We start from the raw sequence: 11127 nt of genomic DNA, 5'->3' as shown, positions 1-11127 counted from the left end.
TATTTTATAAAATAATAATATTTTTAAATTATATTTTAAACTAATATTTGTTATTATTATTTTTAGATTAATATTATTCTTAATAATATAATAAAATATTATATAAATTTGTTATAACATATAAACAAATATTTTTTTAATATTAAAATAATCTAAACTACTATTATCTGAATTATTATCTAAAAATATACATTTTTAAAAATAATAATATGTTTTAAATAATAATAATATTATTATATTGTTTTTTTAAATAATTATAATTAATATCATAATAAATAACAATATTATTCTAAATATTATTATTCAAAAAATATTGATAGATAAAAAAATATATATAATTAAATATTAAAATAATCTAATTATTAATACTATGACCGTAATTATTATCTAAAAATATATAAAATTTTATTTTCTTTTTTAAATAATTATATTTAAAATAAAAAAATAATGTTTTTAAAATAATAATTAATAATCATAATAAATTCAAATAATAATAATAATAATAATAATATTCTAAAAAGTATTATTCTAAAAAATGTTAATAGATAAAAAAAAATATTTTAATATTAAAATTATTAATATTATTATTAATATACTATTATTGTTATTATTAATATTATTATTATTTTTATTATTATTATAATGTTTACACATTGGAAATGGCATACAATAAGTGTGTTTTAAAAATATTGTATGGCATAAAAAAGTAAACATTAAAATAATCTAATTATTAATATTATCTAAAAGATAATACAATTATAAAATTATATTTTATTTAAAAATAATTACAATATTTTAAATAAATATTATAATAATGTTAACATTATTTTTTAAATAATAATAATTAGTGATACAAATAATAATAACAATATTCTAAATAAAATAGTTTAACAAAATGTATATTTATTATAATTTATATATAAATAATCATAACATTTTGAAAAAATATGAAAAAAAAAACAAGAACAAGAACAACTGTATGTTCACACATTGGAAATGGCATACAATATTACATACATAAATGTGTGTGTTTGTGTGTGTATTCATATATAATTATATTATATTTTTAAATGTATTATATATATTTCAATATATATTAATTTTTTATCTATCTATATACAGTGTATATATATACATACATACATACATACATAAAATTAATTGAGATATATATATATATGCATACATAAAATTAATATATATATATATATATATATATATATATATATATATTTATATATATTTTTTTAATTAAATATATAAAAATAATATAATATATATATATTTTTTTCTTTTAGAAAATAAAAAAAAATTACTAGACATAAAGTGCTTGTCTGAAATTAGCCTTAGCAGGACAAATGAGTTGGCTGTTTTTTTTCTAAAAATGCCTAAATTGTCATTTTCAATAGAATTAGTGGTGATTTGAGATGTGGTGGAAAAGAAGCTTGTTTATGGCAGTTTAGGGTAAAAAAAGACAGAATTCTCCTGTAGCGCATGAACTGTTGGACAGTCTTAGTAGACAACTAAATGGGTGCGTTTGAAAAGGTTATTTAAAGGAGTTCTAGGGGCCAAAAGTGGCCATAGTTAAGAAACAGCCGTATATTTGTTTTGTTGGCTGTGCGACTGAAGGCTGGGGGAGGTGCAGCGATGGCTGAAGCATGACATCATCTTTTGTGAGTACAGCTTTTAGCTTGTAAATGAGCTTTCCTTCCATTTTTTCTTTCAAAACATCATATCTAAATGTGATCGTCCATAAGCACATTAGCCAGATAGCATCAAGTGCATGTAGACGCTCCCACATCAGATGACCTTTGACCTTAAAACTAAGAGAAGGGGGCATTGCAAACACAAAGAGGCTGAGAAAATGGACATGAAGCGTTCGTTTAGCCCACAATGCCTCTCAGATTTCAGCCTGTAAAGTTGCGACGGCAGCAGCTGCTAGCGTTATACCCTGACCCACATTTCAAAGGCACCGTTCCAGCCTTTACATATCAAAACACTGTTATTTAAGCAAACCCAGATATCCTGTGCTGGAGGGAGGCTTTGGCAAAAGCAGCCGTGCTACTTGTAGTTCATTTGATCCTTCGTCTTGATTTGATAGGGGCTTCTGTTCACTGAGTTTTATGAGTTTTCGATCTCTTATGAAACATGCCAGGAGTAAACGGTTTGTTTGCTAGGTTTGCGCCAGAGAATATATTTTTTATGTTTATGTTTGTAATGAAGTATTTATTGAAAATCCCTTCTGGATACAAGTTTCGACAGACACGTAGCTTGAATAAAATTGCTAAATATACAGGTTTTTCCAGAAAGTTTTTTTTTTCCCATTACATTTTTTAAAGTAATTTTTTTTTTTTTTTATTTGCTTTGCTTTTTCATTCACTAAACCAGATTGATTAATCTTGATTAAATTTGTTGAATTGCCCAGCAAAATAAAATAAAATAAAATAAAACCAGAAAATAAACAGATTTTTTTTTAAGACTTAATGTACATTTTTTAACTGTAATTGCTTTAAATTCATTGGTGTGAATTTGAATTGGTGTACAATCGATGTAATATATATATATATATATATATAAATATAAAATAATGTTTAAGAAGCAGAAAATAACCAGAATTTTTTCTTCCTTTTTTAAGACTTGAAGTAAATTTTTAAAATGCATTTGCTTTCAATTCATTGGTGTGAATTTTAATTGGATTAGTTTATTTACTTGAAAAGGGACAGTGTACAATTTTTTAACATGAATGTTTCTATTTAATATGATTAAATTTATTGAATTTATTGAATTACTCTCTAAAATAAAATAAAAATACATAATACAATTAAATACAATTAAATCAAATTAAATTAAATTATTACATTAAATTAATTAAATGTTTAATAACCAGAAAATAACCAGAATGATTTCTTCCTTTTTTAAGACTTAAAGTACATTTTTAAAATGCATTTGCTTTATTGGTGTAAATTTAAATTGGATTAGTTTATTTATTTATTTATTTATTTGAAAAGGGACAGTGTAATTTTTACATAAATGTTTCTATTTAATATAATTAATTGTACCAGATTTAGCCAGAGGACATTTTTTTATCTGCTAAACCAGATTGATTAAATGTATTGAATTTTTTAAAATAAAATATAAAATAAAATAAAATAAAATTCAATGTTTTAAGAATTTTTCTTCCTTTTTTTAAGATTTAAAGTAACTTTTTAAAATGCATTTGCTTTCAATTCATTGGTGTGAATTTGAATTGGATTAGTTTACTTTATTTGAAAAGGGACAGTGTACAATTTTTTTTTTAACATAAATGTTTCAATTTTATATTATTAATTATACCAGATTTAGCCAGAGGACAATTTTCATCTGCTAAACCAGATTGATTAACCTGATTGATTAAGTTTATTAAATTACTTTCTAAAATAAAATAAAGAAAAGAAAAGAAAAGGAAAAAAAAGTTTAATAACCAAAAAATAACCAGAATTTTTAATTCCAAATTTTAATGCATTTTTCATCCACTAAACCAGATTAATTTACCTGATTGATTAGATTTATTGTTTAGCCTTCTGAAATAAAAGAAAAGAAAATAACCTGTTTAATAACCAAAAAATAACCAGAATTTTTAATTCCAAATTTTAATGCATTTTTCATCCACTAAACCAGATTAATTTACCTGATTGATTAGATTTATTGTTTAGCCTTCTGAAATAAAAGAAAAGAAAATAACCTGTTTAATAACCAAAAAATAACCAGAATTTTTAATTCCAAATTTTAATGCTTTTTTTTAATCCACTAAAAAAGTTTAATTAACCTGGTTGATTACATTTATTGAATCGCCTTCTGAAATAAAAGAAAAGAAAAGAAAAGAACCTTTTTAATAACCAAGAAATAATCAGAATTTTAATTCCAAATTTTAATGCATTTTTCATCCACTAAAGAAGTTTAATTAACTTGATTGATTTGATTTATTTAATTGCCCTAAATGAACAAACAAACAAATAAAATAATATTTATTTATTTATTTATTCATTTAGTCATACATACTAAATTTTTCAGAAGTTTGGGGTCAGTATGATTTTTTTATTTTTTTATTTTTTTCCATCAAGAATGCATTAAATTGATCAAAAGTGACAGTAAAGACATTTATATTGTTACAACAAAAAAAAAAAATCCATGAAATGCAGTTCCTTTATAACTTTCTCATTAAAGGGTCCTGAAGAAAATGTATCACCGTTTCCACAAAAATATTAAATAGCTCATCTGCTTTCAACATTGATAATAATAAGAAATGTTTTAATATGCAAATCAGCTAGAATGGTTTCTGTAGGATCTTGTGACATTGAAGACTGGAGTAATGATGCTGAGAATTCAGCTTTGCATCACAGAAATAAAATGCATATTAAATTGTATTTAAATAGGAAACAGTTTTTTAAAATTGTAATAATATTTCACAATATTACAGTTTTTACTGTAATAAATGCATGAATGAAATGCATAAATTAATTAGAAAACATTTAAATAAACTTTTTTAATGGTAGTGTATTTTGGCAGTTTAAAAAAAGTATGAATTTTACTCAATTTGAACATTACAAACATACAATTTAGTTATGCATTTCTTTCCATTTATTATTCCTGGGTTCTGTCACCTCAGTTCACTTTGAGGAATTGAGTGGCGCACACGACTGACATACACTCAGGTCAAGTCTGCTATTTTGCTCTCCTTTTTTCCAATTGAATGAACTGCATCAGGAAACCTACAAAGCACAAATGCATTCCTCCACCTTTGGGGTTGCCATAGCAATGATCAATGTGGGTCAGTGTGTGTGTGTGATTTGGCGTGTGGGAGTGTTGTCAGCCACTCTTACACATGCCCTGCATGGAACGCTAATATGTTGGCTCGACTGATTGGCTGCTGGTGCCGGGGTTTTTTATTAATGGCACAAGGCAGTCGGTAGGCAGAAAATTGGTTAGGCTGTTCAGTGCTCACATGCACAGACACACGTATGAAAAAATAATGAGCAAATTAGCTTTTAGTATCAGAAGTTAAGCTTCAGATACGTTGGTGATGATGCAAAGTGCAATAACAGTTTATTTGAACAATTTGTAAACATGCTAATGTTAATATATGTGCACATTATATATAAAAAAGGATATTTAAATTGTATTTTTGGATTTTATTAAATACCCTTTGAGAGTTTTAAAAAAACAATCCTGCTTGTGGTTTTTAAAGACTTTTTAAGACTTTGCTCTAAGGTTCTGTACCCTTTTACCCTTTTATTTTATTTTATTTTATTTTATTTCTTTATTTACTTTGTTTTGTGTTTATTAAAAATAAAAAAAACAATATGAAATTATATAAAATAATTGTATAATGTGTTTAATTAAAACTTGCTTTAGGTATTTTATTTTATTTATTTTATATTATACATTATTTATTTATTTATTTATTTATTTTTCATTATTTCTACTTTGTTTTGTGTTTATTGAAAATAACAAAACATTATAAAATTACAATACAATAATTGTATAGTATGTTGAATCAAAACATGCTTTAGTTATTTTATTTTAAATTATAGATTTTTATTTGTTATTTATTTCTTAATTTTTCATTATTTTTTGTTTTGTTTTGTGTTGATTAAAAACAACAAAACAATATAAAACTGTATAAAATAATTGTATGATGTTTAATCAAAACTCGCTTTAGTTATTTTTTTGTTTGTTTTGTTTTGTTGTTGTTTATTTATAAATTTTTCATTATTTTTTACTTTGTTTCGTGTTTATTGAAAATAACAAAACATTATAAAATTACAATACAATAATTGTGTAATAAGTCAAATCAAAACTCGCTTCAGTTATTTTATTTTATTATTTATTTTATTATTTTTTTATATTTATGTTATTTATTTACTGGGTTTCATGTTTATTGAAAGTAACAAAACAATATAAAACTATATAAAATAATTAATGTAATCTTCTATCAACTTGTAATATCCTACAAGTAAACAATTTATATTATTTTAGTATTTTTTTGTTATACATTTCTTTTTTATTATTATTATTTTTATAAAACAAAATTATATACAATTATTGTATATTATGTTTAATCAAAACTCGCTTCAGGTATTATATTTTATTTATTTTATTTTTTTATGTTGTTATTTATTTTTTATAAAATCAAAAAATTGTTAATCTATATAATCTTATTTTTTTTTACTTAGATTTGTGTTTATTGAAAATAACAAAAAAATATAAAATATATAAAATAATTGTATAGTATGTTGAATCAAAACTTGCTTTAGTTATTTTTATTTTATATATTTTATTTTATATATATATATATATATATATATAATGTTATTTATTTCTTAATATTTCATTATTTTTTATTTTGTGTTTATTGAAAATAACAAAACAATATAAAATTATATAAAATAATTGTATATAATGTTGAATCAAACCTCACTTTAGTTATTTTATATATTTTTATTTTTTTATGTTATTTATTAATTTTTCATTTTTTGTTACTTATTTATTTGTATTTTTTTTTGTCGTGTTTATTGAAAGTAACAAAGCAATATACAATATATATAATAATATATAATAATTATATACTATGTCAAATCAAAACTTGCTTTAGTTATTTTATTGTTATTTCTTAATTTTTCATTATTTTTACTTTGCTTCGTGTTTATTGAAAATAAAAAAACAATATAAAATTATATTAAAAAATTGTATATGTTGAATCAAAACTCGCTTTAGTTGTTTTTATTTTTTATTTTATTATTTTATCTATTTTTAGTTATTTCTTATTTTGTATTATTTTTACTTTGTTCTGTTTATAAAATAATTGTATATGTCGAATCTAAACTTGCTTTAGTTAACCATAATACAAGTATCTTAGTAAAAAATAAATAAATAAAAAAATTACTACAAGTAAACATTTTATGTTATTTATTTCTTAATTTGTTATAAAAAAATTATTATTAGCAATAATTTAATGTAAGCTTTATTTATTTTATATGTAAATGTAGATACTGAATTGGCAGATTTCCATCATAACAGTTGTTTCCTGTGGAAAACATCTGTAGTTTAAGTGTTTTGTGTGTACAGATTTAGAAACAATTTATGTTTCCATTCCTCTATCATGTTTTTTTTTTTCTCCCTTCAAAAGTATTAAAAAAACAATCCCACTTGTGGTTTTTAAAGACTTCGCTGTAAGGTTCTGTACCCATTACTTCATGACCACAGTGGCTGAGCTTGTAAACGAGCTTCATGCTGTTTCCATTATTGCCAATAAGCGACACATTCAGACCTTTGAAAAGGAAAACTTGACGATTCGGCGAAGGACTGAAATGAAACACTTGACACATACGACGTGATTGAAACGCTAATGAAGCGGAAGTCGAAAAAAGGAGGAAAGTGGGTAAAAATCTATTGAGTGTGATTAAGACCTGAAACAGCTTATTTATGGTTGATTTCGCAATTGTAGTTGCTATTGCACACTTATTATAATGGAAACAAAAAATAATAGCTTTTAAAGTAGAGGGCTTGAGGTTTTCCTCTGGACTGTGTCCTGTTTTAATGTAATTTATGCATCCCAAATGTGTGATTAATATTTCAGCGTGGCAGTGTTCTCTCAAATCATCGTAACTACTTTTTTATGACTCTGAAGTTACAGCCTGCATGTATAAGGTACACTTTGTTCCATTACTTTTTCTCTTTAGCATTACAGACACAAATGTCAGCTTTTTGATCCTGATACTAAAGTTGTAATTGTAATCATTAAAAATCATGATTATTTGGTTTTCAAAGTGTAATTATTTCTAAATTTATGGGAAATATATATTTAAGTTCCCTCCCACATTGGAACCCTGATTTATTTTATTTTATTTTATTTTAACACAAAGGTCAGTTTTTTGACCCTGATACCCAAGTTGTATCAGTCATTAAAAATAATATTCTTTTTTTTTATATATATATATAATTATTTTTTTAATTTATGGGAAATATCTATTTAGTTTTGCTCCCACATTGCAACCCTGTTCTTTATTTGATTTGATTTGATTTGATTTGATTATTTATTTTATTTTATTTTATTTTATTTTATTTTATTTTATTTTATTTATTTATACACAAAGGTCAGCTTTTTGACCCCAATCCCCAAGTTGTATCAGTCATTAAAAATTATATTTTTTTTTATTAAAATTATTTTTAAATTTATTGGAAAATATAAGTTTGCTCCCACATTGCAACCCTTTATTTTATTTTATTTTATTTTATTTTATTTTATTTTATTTCATTTCTTGTTTGTTTTCTTGTCTATTGTTTATTATTTTTTACTTTGTTATTTTATTTTATTTTTACCCAAGTTGTATCAGTCATTAAAAAGAATATTATTTTGTTTTTTCATGATAATTATTTTTATATTTATGGAAAATATCTATTTAGGTTTGCTCCCACATTGCAACCCTGTTCTTTATTTTATTTTATTTTATTTTATTATTTATTTATTTTATTATATTTTATTTATTTATACACAAAGGTCAGCTTTTTGACCCCGATACCCAAGTTGTGTCAGTCATTAAAAATAATATTTTTTTTAATTATAATTATTTTTAAATTTATTGGAAAATATAAGTTTGCTCCCACATTGCAACCCTTTATTTTATTTTATTTTATTTTATTTTATTTTACTTTATTTTATTTTATTTTTACCCAAGTTGTATCATTCATTAAAAAGAATATTATTTTGTTTTTTCATGATAATTATTTTTATATTTATGGAAAATATCTATTTAGGTTTGCTCCCACATTGCTACCCTGTTTATTTTATTTTATTTTATTTTGTTTTAATTTTTTATTTTTACACAAAGGTCAGCTTTTTGACCCTGATACCCAAGTTGTATCAGTCATTAAAAATAATATTTTTGTTGTTTTTTCATTATAATTATTTTTACATTTATGGGAAATATCTATTAAAGTTTGCTCCCACATTGCAACCCTGTTCTTTATTTTATTTATTGTTATTTATTTCTTAATTGTTTATTATTTTTTACTTTTATTTTATTTTATTTTATTTTTTACCCAAGTTGTATCAGTCATTAATAAGAATATTCTTTTGTTTTTTTCATGATAATTATTTATTTATTAATTATTTATGGGAAATATCTATTTAGGTTTGCTCCCACATTGCAACCCTATTTTTATTTTATTTTATTTTATTTTATTTTATTTGACTGATTCAGCCATACTACGAGCATCGCTTCAGTCAATACTGAGCTGAAACTTTTGTTACCAATTACAGCTTGTTTGGCGGGTATTTTGCAGAGTCATAAAAAAGTAAACTCGATGAACTCCACAATCATTTCGCTGGCAATGTCTTCCAACCAATTACAGCCAGTTTGCTGTGGAACTACATAGGATCTATATTTAGACATACAGCAAAAGAGTTGTTGGCTGTTATGTTCCTCTTTATGATTTGTTTATAGTCTGTAAGCAGCGTTCGTCTGTCATCTCCTCAGATAGAGTCATCATTCTGCTTTAGATGAGTCCTTAATATATGTGGCAGCGGTTTGGAAGTAAACATGGTTTAAATCTTCTATTGGATCTACTGCTTAGCAGCATAAAAGCACATTATTAATGTTTTATGTGGGCTATGGTAACTCTTTGGTGTATTTTTGGTGTGTTAAGAAGTGAGCCAGATTTCCTTCCGCCAGTTGGACTTGAGCAATTTCAGATTTATATCTCAAACAATTGTGCGAGTTTGGTGCTCTATTAAAGCTTGTCTGCAGCTCCCCTTTGTTCTTGTAATGGCATGTCTGCTGCTTTTTGAAATAGATATTCTTGAATCAATTCACTTATCTCTGCTGTTGAAATTGGATGTCTGTGATAATGGCTTGTGCAAAAACGGCTCGCCTTGGATTTTTTGGGGTTTTGGCTATTTCTTTTCTAATGTTTTATGTTACATTAACACACTGTAGTTGGTCAGGTTTCATGCAAAATTAATGATTTAATTTATTTGACAATAAATAGAGGCTATGCATGGACAATTTCCATGTTCTACATCATTATATTTGGCATTCAATTAATAATGATATGCTATAAAATGACATGGAATTATGGAATGACCTATTACCAGAGTTGAACAAATTTCTAAATTTGCAGTTCGTGAGTTGAAATTTGAATTGAATTGGAAATATCCAACTGGAAGTTGAATTATAATCTGAATATAAAATGTAAAGGAAATTAAAATTAAAAATAAATAATATAAAAATATTTTTTTATTATGATTATTGTTAATAATAATGTTTTATAAATTTATAAATTGATAGTTTTTTTTTAAATAGCCACATTTGAGTTCATAGTTAAATTATAATAATAATTATTATTATTAATATTAATAATAATAATAGTAATAATAATAATTAATTTGGGTTCATGAAGTATAAGTTGTATTATAATTTGAATATAAAATAGGAAATTACATTTCCAAAATTACAGTTATGTGAATATTATTATTCTGATTATTGTTAATTATAATAATAATAATGCATTGATTTATAAATTATAATGATTTTTATAGCCTTGTTTGGGTTCATAGTTGAATTATAAATTGAATATAAAATTTAAAGGAAATGAAATTACCAAAATCACAGTTATGAAAATATTTTTATTTTTAATAATAATAATAATAATAATAATAATAATAATAATAATAATAATAATTATTATTATTATTATCATCATTACTATTATCACTGTTTTAATTATTTATTATTATTATTTGTTCATTTATAAATTAAATATTAATTAATTAGTCATTCAAAATGTATAAAATAAGAATTAATTATTAATAATACTACTAATAATAATTGTTATTAATAATAATAAATTAATAAATAATAATAATAAATATAATTGTTAATAATAATTGTTGTTATAATAATAATAATTATTATTATTAGTATTAGTATTATTATTATTTATTAATTATTTGTTAATTTATAACATAACATAGTTGAAGTATAATTTAAATATAAAATTGATAGGAAATTCAATTTCCAAAATTTAATTTTGGAGATTATTGTTATTATTATCATTATTATTGTTGTTTTGTTGTTATTGTTATTGTTG

General features: G+C 22.8%; 1 protein-coding gene across 1 annotated transcript in view; it reads left to right on the top strand.

Annotated features, from left to right (window-relative positions):
* LOC141331681 (elongation factor-like GTPase 1) overlaps positions 1-11127 on the top strand; it is a 115241-nt gene that overhangs the window by 24430 nt on the left and 79684 nt on the right. The window lies entirely within an intron of this gene.

This window comes from Garra rufa, chromosome 3 (genome assembly GCF_049309525.1).
Source record: "Garra rufa chromosome 3, GarRuf1.0, whole genome shotgun sequence".
Taxonomy (NCBI): domain Eukaryota; kingdom Metazoa; phylum Chordata; class Actinopteri; order Cypriniformes; family Cyprinidae; genus Garra; species Garra rufa.
Note: the sequence above shows the minus strand (reverse complement) of the source record. Positions and strands in the feature narration are given on the sequence as shown.